The 14,857-nt window shown below is 43.5% G+C and overlaps 1 long non-coding RNA gene across 1 annotated transcript; it reads left to right on the forward strand.

The window, feature by feature from the left end:
- The first annotated feature begins 7,546 nt into the window (after nucleotides 1-7,546).
- Nucleotides 7,547-8,365, forward strand: LOC144118865 (uncharacterized). Its single transcript, XR_013312173.1, has 2 exons — nucleotides 7,547-7,614; nucleotides 8,145-8,365. It is a non-coding gene; the product is annotated as an uncharacterized LOC144118865 (long non-coding RNA).
- Nucleotides 8,366-14,857: the final 6,492 nt, after the last annotated feature.

Below are 14,857 nucleotides of genomic sequence, written 5' to 3' on the forward strand. Positions count from 1 at the left end.
CTTCACTTACTCTCCGGGAGACTCGGATTGCACTACTTTCCTTACTTTCCTCGCTTTTGTCCCACACCTGAACTACGGCATTGCGAATTACATGCCGATGGCTTGAATCTGTGTTTTATGTATAATTCTCTGCCACAGATATCCCACTAATTTTGTCACAGAGTGCCCACATTGCCCACATTGCCTACATTCGTTGTTACTGAAGATCAACACCGTATGGGTAATATGAACGACCTCAAGTGCCGATCATCCAGTAAAAGAGTAATTATGATTTGCAATGGCTCATAATTAAGGATTGAAAGGCAAGTTCAAATAATTTAATTCTTAAAGGAGGTAGTTAATTATATAATCAGACAAATAATTTTGCTTATTACTTCTAGCAACTGCAAAATTAGTGAATTACTAGCAATTCAATGAAATCAGAAACCAATAAATATAGCGGTTCAATCTATCGAGCGATAATTAGCGAAACCAATCAGTGATGTACCAGAATTATTAAATAATATAATTAACTATATATATCTCTAACTAAAGTAATCAAATAGTTTAAATTACGTATGGGCCTTAGTATTATTACCTAATATAATTTCATTATTAAAGAACCGCAGATTTCAATTATCTAATTAAATAATTCATTATTTACCATCAATGATAATTTGCATTACTAAGTAACAGAGGAGGTACCGGAACTCGAAATGCATTTGCACTTCATCACGTAATTAGAATTAAGTGCACCTTCACTTTCTCGCTAACTTAATGAACTTTTTTAATCCCCCAAAACAAAAAAAAATTCGTCATACAGTCATACATGGCAGCATCAATCAAAGAATATACAGCAACTGAAAAGGCACAATGAGGGCAAGCTAGTACTGATCCCACTCATTACCGAAGGTGTAAGCGAGATTTTCTTTTCCCCCGTGTGCCCGAAGCCCGAAAATAACAAAAAAGTAGGGAAGCGATCAATCACAATGACGATTTATTTTTGGATGTGTAAACTATATATTGCATTGAAATAAAATGAACTACAAAGATAATTGCCTTTTTCAATGAGAAGTCTTATTTTTGATCGCAGGAATCATCCTTTGGTTCTGAATATTCTGCTGGCTGGAGGTTTGACAACGTTTAGCAGCGACAAGGCATGCCGTTTCCGGTATAAAGACTTGTGCGTAGACAATTCGCATAATGGCATGACGTGGCAACCTATCATCCTTTAAAGCCGACCGCATTTGTTAACTTTCAATAAAGGGACGAGATGCGCGCTCAAATGTGTGCCCCTGAAGATGGCGATGATCCCTGTTGAGTGGTGCCTCAGAGTTGTAAAGATTGGTTGATGTAAAAAACTGTAAAACTCCGGGACACATAGGTCTTCAAACTTGTGTCGTATTCTTCAAGTTTAATAAGCTCCATTTGGAGCTCGTGCTCAACATCACCAACTCGCAGTGTGAATGGTAGACAGAAATAGACTGAATTTCTGGGCTAGTTGGTTCATAATGCCCATTATGAACCATCTGTGTTGTGCGTATGCCTTCTTGTTCTTTTCCTGCGTCGGTTTCGCTGGTACAGAGAAAATATGGAACAGTTGTGAGGAGCCGCTGATGTCTTAAAACCGAGTTTCTAATTTTTCTTTGAGACTGCGAAGCAAAGCTGCGAAAAAATCGCATGACTCTTAGGCAAAACATCGGATGACTCTTAGGCAACGGGTCCTTGGACTTGAGAGTTGACAACTCCTCCATCTTCTCTGGCGCTGCCGGAGTTGGAATTTGGTCCAAAAAAACACGAATGTCCTCGCTCATTTTCCTTATGTTTTTGGTTATTTCCCGGAAGTTTTACGTTCAAGATGTGCAGGTCATGACATAGGTCTGAGAAAAATACAACGAACCGACAACACCTATCATTTGACGGCTCTTGTAAGAAAACGGTTCCGCTTAATAAAAGAACTTCGGAGCGAGCTATGGAAGGAAAAATAATAATCGTAACTTTAGGAGACCGGAAGAGTGCAGAGTACGTGAGGCAACAATTTTAAGTTAACAACATCCTACTCGAAATAAAGAGGAATAAATGGGCTTGGGCAGTGCATGTAATGCGAAGGCAAGATAGCCGCTGCTCTTTAAGGGTAACGGAGTGGATTCCTAGAGAATGCAAGCGTAGCAGGGGGCGGCAGAAGGTTACGTGGGCGGATGAGATTAAGAAGTTTACGGGGATACGGTGGCTGCAGCTGGCAAAAGAAAGGGTTAGTTGGAGAGGCATGGGAGAGGCCTTTGCAGTCCAGTGAGCGTAGTCAGGCTGGTGATGATGATGACGATGATAAATTGTATTTTTCTCTTTAAGGAAGCTGTCGATTTCCTGTCCCAGGTCAAAAAATGGCTTCAGTGCATTTCCGCGGCCCACACAGCGCACGTTTGTATCGGTAGAGGATCTCCATATGATTGCATTTTCCTGTTATAACAGAGAGGTGAACCGACGGTGGTTGATAGCTCTTGCACGAATGAAGGTCACTGCGGCGAACGGAACGACCATGACAGATTTCGGCCTCATCACCCTGCAGCATAGTTCTTGGTGTAAGATGCAGTCACCGCCACAAACTGCTGAGTGGTTCCCAGCCTTTCAAGCTTGTTCGTAAGTATCCTACAAGAACGATCCAGCTTCCGTCCATTGATAGAGCTCCGTCGGTTTTCATACAAACATCCGCTTCTTCTGCCAACCGGTGCGTTCAACAACTCCTTCAAGCACCAAAACGTTGTCCACTTCTGTAGCGGTGCTTTTCATGGGGATGATTGCCACAAATTATGTCACGTTTGCAACTTTTGTCGATGCCCCTAATGAAGATGGCACACTTCGCGTTACCTTTAATGGCAGGGCTTTCTTCATTAGAGAAAGAAAAAGCCTCGAAATATTGACATGAGTTCTTTAAAGCATCTTCATTGCCGTGGCCTATCTCAGCAATTCTCTCCACGAGCGTATTGGTTGAAAGGCGTATCTTTTCGAATTCCTTGAGCTGAAGGTAATGAGTAAAAGTGTTCGCGTGCTTCATTTTATCTTCAACATCTCCAATCGCTAAAATATTTCACAATATTCTCCATCAGCTGAACGCGCAGCACTTCACACTTGCAGCGTTTCTCACCTTTGTTGGCCCGGTATTTGGAGCCGCAATGTTTTATTTAAACAGCTTGAAAGGGGGAACGGTTGTAAGGGCAGGAGTCAGGAAGTCCGCGGCTTGAGCGGAACAAATAAATGGGAGACGGGTTTCCTTTGTTCTTTTGACTAAAGAGGTAAGAACTTAACGAGGGCTGGAGGTACCATTCCTCCCCCCCCCCCATCGTCCTCCCGAAAAAAGAAAGCACGCAGCTCTTACGGCATACTCATATAGGCATACTTTGTGTCCAAAACAATGTGGGCTGTCAGGGTCATCACATCTTTGATTATTTGCCTGTTGTTGCCCGTCTCCTCTTCGGAATGCGATTTCACCTGATGAACAAAACAGCAATGTTGCTGGAGCGCTCCAGGAGACGCGTAATGGCTCAATTTACAGACTGCCTGTGCCGTGGCTACTCACAAGTGCATCGTGCGTGACTTTTATTACTTCTTCAATACTTCCACCTTGTACAAGACAAAGTTAGGGACTCAGAGTCAGGAATACATCCAAAGGTAGGAAGTTACTGCCCTTCAATTTCCACATAAGAGATGTGCATTCTGGATTCGAAATTAACCGGACCCGAACAAGTATTGGTGGTTCTGCAGGGAAGGCTTCGCAGGAAAGGGAATGAGGAGGGTCTTTGTTCCTATTCCGTGGGAACTGGGTTCATGAGGATAAAAATGCGAAGAAAACTTGGATGGGCGGCTCCTCTCGTGTTTCAGACCCGTGGACTATAGCATACATTTCGCTTTGGTAGAGTAATGCTTAGGCTATCTGTGAAAGAGTACTCGGTACCAGAGGGTGTAGGAAATGCTCCTCGGAAACAAAAGAGCATTTAATGGCTCCTTAATCGTTTGCACTATTGGGTCCATATCAGTAATAGTGCAATCCGAGGCACCCGGAGAGTATGTGAAGGAATATGTCAAAAATGTTGCACGCTGTACAGTGAGACTGATTTCCCGGCCTTCTGAAGACCTCTCCATGAAGAAAGAGTCTAGTACGAAAATATTTCAGCAAGCTGCACTTCATCTCCCACAAGAAAGCGGTAAACCTCTTCATGTTGCTCACGGACTACAATGACAGTCGGCATCTGCTTAGGTGCATTTCCTTTATGGCTTATTGTACTATGTATGCTGCCATAATGTGCGCCATTAGGCAAGTGCTAGAATAAAAATAGAGGCACTGGCTGTTCGCGTGTCTTTGGCAACCACTTTACGGAGGCAAGTTCAAAGCAATGCGTCTTCGATGTGTACTGCGCCAGCAGATTACAGAATTTTGCTCAGAGTTGATGGCTTCAGTAAAAAGAGATCTAACCTCACCGTCGCCAATCTTTTCGGTTCATATAAGGTGCATCAGCTACCTTGATTTGGGTAGATGAATACGTATTTAAATACACGTGATAAGAGCTGTCCGTTTTTACTTATACTAGAATTATCTGATACGCAAACTTAGTTTGATGCGGCTCAGATATCATTAGGCGTCGGCTAACGGTTTGAAAATGAAAATAACTTTAAAATAGTTTTATCGGCGAGAAAAAATAATATAGTTAAAATCCTCGGTTTGTGCCTAACATATGATACACCGTGCCTATATTTTTTAAGAAGCGAATATGATAAACTATTGTAAACGCAGCATGGTGTGTAAACAGTCACGAAATTATATATGATGTTTATTTACAAGTCACGTCAATTGAAGGATCAAACGTAAGCTCACAGTGAGCGTTCAAAAATAGCAGTAGCCATTTAAACTATGTTCAGACCTGCTAAGGCCGGTAGTAATTGAGGTAAATGCACTGGCATGCCTCTATATTTGTCGTAGTGTTCATTTAAAGTGCTCAGATTTTCATTTTGGCAAAGGATATGTTGTTGAACTTGCCGAGAAATTGTTTGCTTAAAATTTGTCCTGCGTGACAGCCACGTGGAGTCACTGAGAAACATTTGTATCTGCAGGAGAGATTCATTAGCATGAACCCTTCTAAAGGTTCTATGCTGGAGGCATGAAACGAAGCAACGACACACAGAGTGAATGTGGTCTATATATAGAATATAACTTTGTTATGCGTATTTTTTCGCATATCATTTTTTTTTCAGTTTCAGGTGGAGGTCTCAGTTAAGAACAATTTTTGCTTGTTTGTCCAACAGTATCATTCAGACTATGTCAGCTTTTCCCCATACTGATCTTTGACAGTCCAATCAAGTAATGATGAGACGTATGTTCATGATATCGAAAAACAAAGTCGGCTTATCGCTAGGAAAGGTGACTGAACTAGCAGTTAGCGTAGAAAAAAGTTGACTTTAATATTGCGCTACATACCTGGCTTCGTATATAAAAGGCGGATAATACAAGCCAGCCACAGATCAAAGCAATCAACCTGGACCATCCACAATCTACACCGCATCGTAAGCAGGACAGCTTGAAATAGCTTCTCTTGGTGATTCGCAGAAAAATTACTTTTCTTAACGGATGTCAGGCATTACTTGTAATAATGATTATACGGGCAATGAAAAAACATCGGCAGCAGATAATGTTTCTAAATAAGTGTAGCGACTGTGTTTTTCATTGTTAAAAGTGCCCTGGTTCTCATTTTGAGAGAGGAGTTCGTTTGATATACAGAATGCTTGAGACGAATTATTTTCGTGAGACTAAATTTCGTGAAAATTCCGATATCCTGTCTGTTCGCGCTACCGAAGCAAAATCGTATAACTGTAACAGTGTATGAATGGAGTCTCAAAGCTAAACACCTGCCGTTGACTTGATGTGGGACGAGATAATTTAAAAAACAGAACGCTCGCGCAGAAAATACACTGCATTGATTTCTGAAAACATTTTAAATAACGAAGTTTCACATTGTCATCATGTGAGATTGCAGCAGAGTTTACAAAGACAATTTTCGGAAATATGTCAACGAGTTTTCGCACCGTGTCTGGACGTCGAGATTTTTATGAATATGAAGCAAAGCGCTCGCAGTGTGGCTGGCTCTACCTGTGCTTTACTGAAGTTCCTAAGCACTAATATATGGGGGTGAATAGTGCCGCTTCATTTATTCTGTAAATTAGGAACGTGCCATTCTTATGGGAGTATGCCGGTAAGAGAAAAAGCGGAGAGAAAAACACCAACAAAATTTTAAAAAACGGATAACGTGACGTAAGCTGCACTTCGAACGCGAATATTCTCGGTTACATTACGCGTTTGGATTTCGGGTTTTCTTCCCAACTGAATTTATTTTCTGAAATATTCAAATGGGCTTGTCTCATTACAGCGAATAACTGCAAGTCCCTCAGGGCTTGATTTTAAAAGCGATGGCGTAAAATTTACGTCAGTTTCAAGAACTAAGGCGTGCGAATTATTTAACTAAGAACATTTTTCTGCAGTTCAGATGTTCAGATTAGAGCGATGTCAGTGCACGTTAAAAATACTGTAGGTGGTCGAGCCCTTCATTACGGTGTCCCTCGCACTCTGAGTTGCTTTGGGAAGTTAAAACTGCTTAAACCATGGTAATATCCTTCAATAAAGTAGTTTGCCATTACGTAGGTCGGGTTTTTTAACGTTTCGCCTATCATTTTTCTTTCAATGGGTGGCTGTGTTGTCCTTAACTTAACTTAACGTTAGCCTTTACTTTACTGCCCCGTAGGTGAGTGCTGGTAAGATACAGCTTTTGTACAATTTTATTTTGAGAGATATCGGTAACCTGCCATTCATGATCGGAGAGAACCTGCCATATGCGGTCCACCCCATTCGTATTCTCCTTGTTATTTCCCTCTAATGATCCGGATCAGCTGTCACTACCTGGCCTGAGTAGACGTATTTCTTTGCCACTTAGAGCACCTCGCTTCCAATTGTGAACTGCTGTTCTCTTGCAAGACTGTTGAACATTGCTCTGGCTTTCTGCACGCGAAAGACTCACCGTACTGCAGAGTACGGTGGGTGAGGTGGGTGAGTACGGCAGAGCGGTTGAGGTACCAAATGCGTGTAAATGACATCCTAGTCAGAACAAACACGAAGAAATGTGCTTGGGCAAGGCACTTTAATGCGAAAGCAGGATAACCGCTGGTACTTAAGGGTAACAAAGCGGATTCCAAAAGAAGGAGAGCGTAGCAGGGGGCGGCAGAAGGTTAGATGGGTGGATGAGAATAGGAAATTCGCAGGCACAGGGTGAGCGCAGCTGGAAAAAAACACGGCTAACTGGAGAGACATGAGAGAGGCATTTGACCCTCAGAGGGTGTAGTCTGGCCTCTGATGATGATGATGACATCGTGTACATTGATGCGCAGGTGTTTTTTGGTACTCAAGAAAAAAAGAACCTGTGTGGTGCATAGCATCCTGTTAATTCCAGTGTGAGCGAACTTCGATGCTTTGACTCTCTTGTGTTTATTTTGGCCATGGTATTATTTTTCTGTCTTTTCCTAGCATCCATCAAATAGGTGCCATGGACATGAAGGTTACTCTTCTTGGTCTTGCCTTGTTTGCTCTGCTGGCATCAGGTAAGAGAACCTGGAAGGGAAATAACCATATTGGTGTACTATTAATATTGGTGTACTATTATTGATCACACATACTGCTCAGGCAGTGTCGAAGTTGAGTTGGCGCAGTAATACAGAAGCAGTGCGATCATAACAAACGCACTCCTTAAAGGAAATGACCATACAGTGAGAGGACCCACAGACCAGAGAAACCACGAGTACTAGATGTCGTAACACGATCTGCGATAAAACCTACTCCCGTGTACAATATGTTCTATGAAGAGACATATTTTACACATAATTACGTGAGAGAAGCACAAATTTAGTTGTTTTATTCACGTTTTCGTCTAAGAAAATAATATCGAATATAATTATGAAATTCAGCGTGGAAACAACTAGAAAATTTGACCTTTCTCGGAACATTGTTGGCTTTCACATTGCAGACGGGAGTACTTGCTGATTTGCGCGCATTTTTGTGAAGTGAAAATTTTGCTCTGAATATTTTGTTCGAAGTGTTCGTCCTTTCAATAATTACTTCCCTGCTTCTTCAGAATGCCGAGCAATTGTCTTCCTACCTGGTGATAAGGGAAGGACTGTTGCTCAGGAAGTTGATCGCCACAGTAGAGAGGTTCAGGATGTGGAGGGCCGTTCCCCTGTCCCGGGTGAGGCTGAAGCCAGGGCCGCTGCCAAGGAAATTGATCGCCACGGTGGAGGTGTCGAGGATGTGGAGGGCCGCATCCCGAGCAACTGCGTGAAATCGCTCTGTGGTTGATGTTCTCGAGCAGTGCTGGGTCGCTCTCTCAGATCTGCACCTCGCAATCAGAAGTCACGGCTGCACTGTCGAGGAAATGGCTACAGTGGAGGACTTTTGGATGAATATTTTGCTCAACAAAGCCCGAAGAATTCAAGAATATTTTAATAGGCAACCATATTTTGAGAAGTTAGTGAAATAAAAGGAAAAAAATCATCATCCCCTTTATTATCTTGTGGCAGAACGCACTAACCACGATGCATAAAATATGGGTAATTAACCGTCCCTAGAGGCGATTGCACAGCGGCATGTGTTGCTTTGTTTTCTTTTCTTCCAAAGGTACATACTTCACATGAAAGACTGGTTAATGGACAACCTTTCTTTTTTTTGTTCCCTTTGTTAAGAAGCTAAGCGCTTCCACGTCGCTGCCCTGCACGAGAGACGCAACAAGATACATCCTAGTCAGCTTCCTTCCGCGATCCATTGTCCGTGTGAAGCTCCACACTCAGCCGTTGCGGCGAAGAGCTTTAGAGCGAATTGGGGAAATATAATCGCTGAATACCAATTCATCACTTTGCGGGTTATTTGCGATTATTTGTGGACACATGAGATTACCCCAAAGGGTATGATGCGATAGCTTTGTAGATGCAGCGGGCATCACCATTACGCAATGTTATTGAGAACTGGAGTAAAACACAGTTGTACAACGTGAAACTACATTACTAAGAATAATGCGGGGTGAATACAAAGAATGCGCGACTGACTGCGAAGCTGCCGGAAAAGAAAACCGATTCCTTCAGAGGAGATGACTGCCAGCTCTCGGAGTGAACACGGGCTGCGGCGAGCAGCGGTTCTGTCCCGTCTTCCGATGCGTAGCCGCCGGCCACGGCGCTGCTACAAATTTTGGCTCAGCGGCGCTCCATGGTGAGTCTTTGTTCTGGCAGCCGCCGCATGCCGCTACCCCTCTTTAACCAGTTTCGCCACGCTGTAAGTCCAGCCGGTCTCCATTAAAACATCTTCTTGAGTATGCTGTTACATATCGATGTTGTTAATAAGTTTTAGAGCAACCACGCAGTTTTTGTTCGCTGTCGGCCAACGTCGATGAAACTTCTCATTCTGAGGCACGGGACCCTTATGCTTTCGCTTGAAATATTCAATACAGAAATGCGTCTAAGGAAAGTATGTGGCTAAGTATGTGTTCTTAGAAGCAATAAATATCATTCTGGCATGCGTTTCGTAGATCCATAGAAACTGTGCACATATCTTTTTTATTCTGGCGTACAATTAGCAAGAAAGGGTCTTAGCCACGGAAGAAAGAAACTCAATTCGCAAGTCGCTGAAAGTAAAAGTGACTAATACTGAGAATACCGCCGCTCGGTCACCGAAAATTGCCTATCGTCCGTGTTGCATAGATAAAGAAGGCGTCGGCTGGAAGAGACAGCTTTATAAGCTGTGCTGCGTACAGGCAGAATGGAGACCGACAACACAGTACAGCACAGAAACAAGCATTTATTGGCACCTGGCGGTTTCAGGTGGCGCCTGAAAGACAATGAAGGTGGAGACTCTCGCGCGCTCTCTTGGCCTGTGCCACGCAGTAAAACCAGCTGGCGACAATGCGCCTTCCATTTGAAACACCTGTTTTCGTGACAGATTTGGTGGAGGAGCTGGGTATTCACTCTCTCGATGTCGCACACCCGTCCGCGCACTAACGACACCCAGTTTGTCCTTGTGCCAGTGCATCGCGTCAGCCGGAGAAACCTGGGCCTTCTTCCCGAGCACGGACCCTTATAGTCCTCCTCGACAGCGAACCACGGGCCAACCGCGCAAAGCACCACTCCAGCAATGCAAGTACGCCAATTTACACACTTCAGCATCCCCGTGTGCCGAAATCGTTCCTAGCCACTCCGCAAGAAGACGTCGATGACTGTCTCGCTCAATTCGAACGAGTCGCGTCCTATAATCAAACGGACGACCACATAAAGCTACGGAACGTCATCTTTTGTCTAGAGGACCGCGCTTTGAGCTGGTATGAGAACCGGGAAGGCATACTGACATCTCGCCTTGAATTCCGTTGTGGTATCCTCGAGGCGTATGCCAGCCGGGATCGGCGCGAGCGAGCAGAGCGTCCCGAATACAGATGCCCACCGAGTCCGTCACGATGTATGTCGAGGACATGACTAAACTCTTTCGACGTGCTGATGCAGCGACGACTGAAGATAAAAAGCTGCGTCACCTGATGCGTGGGCTTGCAACAGCTTTTTTCTGGTCTGGGCGCCGCCCACCTACTACTTTTGCCGCGCTCTTAACGGAGGCGGCCACGGTGGAAACGGTTCTGCACCAACGGTCGGTTGCCTATGGGAGGCCAGTCCTCGCCGCGACCGCTACCGAGCATATCCCAGCCCTCGCAGACAACACCGACTTCTTGCGCGACCTTATTCGGACAATTGTATGCGAAGAATTTGAGAAGGTTTCTGGCACATCCTCACAAGAAGGCGGATCTATCGCACATATCATCCGCGAAGAGGTTCAGCAAGTTGTGCGGCCATCTATACACGTTACTGAAGCGCAGTTTCCTTGCCCCTGACTACCCCATTGAAAAATTCCGTATCGCGGCAAACCGGATTTTACCGGAACATATCTGTTTCATATCGGTCCGGTATGAACCCCAAAGCGGACAGACAAGTCCGGTATGGACCCCAAACCAGACATACCCGTCGGGTTTGGAACACAAACCGGTCAGACTAGTCCACTATGCAACTTAAACCGGACAGGCCATGTCCGGTTCGAAGGTCATACCGGACAGACCGCTCAGGTATTTGAACTTCAATTTCAATTTCAATGTATTTTTTTATATGCACATGGTCGATGGAAAAAAGCCAGAAATGGTGGCTTGACATGCCGCTCGGCCCCTACATTGTAGGGCAGCAGGTAACATCCAAATTACATACACAAGTAACCGCAAAAATGCAAACAATTGTTGCCAAGAGCGGTTGGCGCATCATTAGAAAAAAACATAAAGGAATGAAGTGCGCCCTAAAATGATAAACAAATAAGACAACAGAAAGAAAAATACACTTCATAAAAGAACAGCTCTTTGGTTATTCGAGTCTGGTCAACACTTTATGGAACGAAAGATAAAGAAGCAGTGAAACCATGGTGAAATCTAAGGAGTAGCACATACATCCTGTATATCTTTGCGGCATGCTCTTGATACACAAACCTTTGCAGCATTAAACTTATTTAAAATGCGTGGCAACGTGTTTGCTAGGCCACTTGTGCCATATATTGTGCGGCATGTTGGAATATGCCACAGTTCGCTGTGTCTGCTAGGGTAAACTTGTACATTTAGCGAAAGGTGTGCTGTATTACCCAAGTAACTCACATTTTGTTTTATGCCGTTCTTATAATTTTCAGCCAGCCTAACATTATACATTTGAGATACATTAATGGCACTGAAGTGGCGGAATAAATCGCATGTGTTTATATCCGCACCGATGTTTAGTATTGCACGCACAGCCTTCTTCTGTAAAACGTAAGTCTCATTTTTATTGGTACCTGTAGTTGTTCCCCAAACTAAGTGCGCATAGTTTACTTGAGAGATAAAGAACGAATTAAACCGGAGAAGTTCACCTTTTCATGGAAGTAAGTGATGATGCCGGTTAATCATTCCTGTGACACGAGAAAGCTTACTGATGACAGCGTTAACATTATTGTCCCAGCTTAGCTGGCTGTTGACATGTACCCCCAATACCCCCAATATCTCGATATTGTCTACAAACTCTTTAGTTTCCAAACCTAGCTTAAGATCGCATGATAAAGTAATGTTTTTAATTTTTTGGTTTGAATGTAACATCCTTAGATTTAGTTACATTAATTTCCAACTGATTATTTAGGGACCATTTATGGAGTGTACATAGAGTCCTATTTTTGTCGTATATCTCATCTTCACATACGCTTCATGAGGACAACAGTGAGGCGCCATCTGCATACATAACACACTTCGCATGCAGACATTGATTAGCGATATAATTTATATATAAGTTAAAAAGAAACGGTCCAAGGATTCTTCGCTGAGGTACGCGAGCTGTTACTTCTTTTACTGAGGATCGACAGCGATTAATACTTACAAACTGAAAGCGGTGTGCAAAATATGACCCAAGAAGCGCATGTACATGACCCCTGAATCCATAGTCGAACAGTTTTTTCGAGAGTATATTAAGACTGCGGTAGTCAAAAACCGACGAAAAATCTATAAGAACACTAAGAGCCAGTTTCTTTTCCTCGAAGCACTGTAAGATATACTCTTTTTGGCCTAGTAATGCTGTGTCGGTAGATTTATGTTGGATAAAACCAAACTGCGAATCTGTTATTAATTGGTGCTTGTCACAAAAGCATGATATTCGCGTGCGGATAATTTTTTGCAGTCCTTTAGAAATTTTTGACAGCACGGAAACTGGCCTGTAATTTCATACACAAAGCTTATCACCTTTCTTATGCAAAGCTGTCACTTTAGAAATTTGCATGCGCCGTGGAAACACTGCGTGTTCAAAACCTAAATATATGTGCTAAAATTGGGGCTAGATATCTAACACATCCTTCACATTCCGTATCTGCAAATCATCCGCATCGTGGCATCTGCTTTTCTTCATGTTAATGAATGCATTGAATACTACTCTGCTTGTAGTTGGACTTAGACACATAGAACCGCTACTTGGCCTGATGCGAGCATCATACGACATGTTTGACGAATTTTGGTATTCTCTGGTTACGAAATATTGATGAAACGCCTCTGCTAGTTCCTGCCCATTTACACTTAGTCCTTGAATAAGTACAGCCGCGGTCAAAAATACGCGGACCACGGCTCCGGCGCAAGGAGCGGCTGCGGGTCTGCACCGCGGCGCTGCTACCTGCGTCGTGCGCTCAGTGCGAGGGTGCACAGAGTGACGACAAAGCTTCGCCCTCACTCTCCCCTGAGCACGCCACACGGCTGATGAATATTAAGTGCAGAGTCCAGCTGTTTCGCGGCTGATTCAGTATGAAGGGGCGCGGCCCCGCACCCCGCTCCTTGCACCGGAGCCATGGCCCGCATACTTTCAATCGCGGCTGTACCACTTGAGGAGAGCTAGTCTGCTGTATGCGTAAAAAAACGTTGTTAATCTGGTTCTATAACTTTCGGGTATCACCGTGGCACTATTCGAATTTTCCGTAATAATACGAATTGCTAGCACACCTTACCTTTTTGTGTAGGTTATTTCTGAAGACTTTGTATCTCGTTGATAGTTCAGGATCGCGTGTATTAATGAAGTCTTGGTACATTTGTTTTAGATTGTATCTCCCTGAGCAATCGTGACGACATCTAGTCCTTGCGCCCTTTCCCAGGTGTTACGTGCGCCTTGTACGGAAAATGATCGGTGTAAATCGCTTTACATTTATCACGAAAACTATCATAAGCGGTATACACGTCTATCATAGAGAACACGTCACACCAGGTTATATCTGAAAGAGCCGCCCTTGAAAGAAGCAAGGTTTTTCTCAGTTATCGCTTGATGAAAGCAAGCACGTGCTGGTTTTTTCTTGATACCCCTAGCAGTATTGGGGAATGATCACTAAGGTCGCAATGAATTACAGCGAACACAGTGCTCTTTTTGTCAAAATTGGTAATAAAAAGGTCAATGAGTGATTCTGTATGCATAGTAACTCTTGTAGGCGTACCAACTATGTTAATGCAGCCATTTTCGGAGAGCAGCAAAATGAAATCTTTTGCTGTGCTGCTATCGGAAAGCAGATTTACATTAAAATCGCCGCCTAGAATGACACTGAAGTTATTAGAGTTCACAAAATTTCAAAATATGTCAACTAAAGAAAATAATTCTGAAGAGCGGCCATGAGGAGGGCGGTAACAAACTGCCATATTAGTACGGTCAAAATTTAAGCAAACCATATCGTGGTCAGAAGTGACACACAAAATCTTGTTACTAGGTCACAATTTATACACTTTTTAACTAAACACAAACACACATTCGATGGAGGCGAAATTCTAGAGGCCCGTGTACTGTGCGATGTCAGTGCACGTTAAAGAACCCCAGGTGGTCGAAATTTCCGGAGCCCTTCACTGCGGCGTCTCTCATAGCCTGAGTCGCTTTGGGACGTTAAACCCCCATAAACCAAACCAAACCATAAACACAAACACGCCACCACGATTTAAGGATCTGTGCATGAAGGACGAGTTGTACCCAGGCATATTAATTACTTCTTCATCACAGGAGTACCATTTTTTTTATTCAGAAACACTTCAAATTTATCTAGTTAATTAAACAGGTACTCAAGATCAGCAGTTTTATTCTCGACAGAACGCACATTCACATGGAGGCAACGAAGAGACGTGTTTGTTAATATTTCGTTACATGTTACTTCATTCATGGTGACTTGAATGTAAGCTTCTAGATCATCATATTCGTTGATAACGCTGCGCACGTCGAGATTGATAAAGGTTTCAGGCGCCTTGACCGAGTG

Source organism: Amblyomma americanum, chromosome 2 (assembly GCF_052857255.1).
Source record: "Amblyomma americanum isolate KBUSLIRL-KWMA chromosome 2, ASM5285725v1, whole genome shotgun sequence".
In the NCBI taxonomy this organism is placed as follows: domain Eukaryota; kingdom Metazoa; phylum Arthropoda; class Arachnida; order Ixodida; family Ixodidae; genus Amblyomma; species Amblyomma americanum.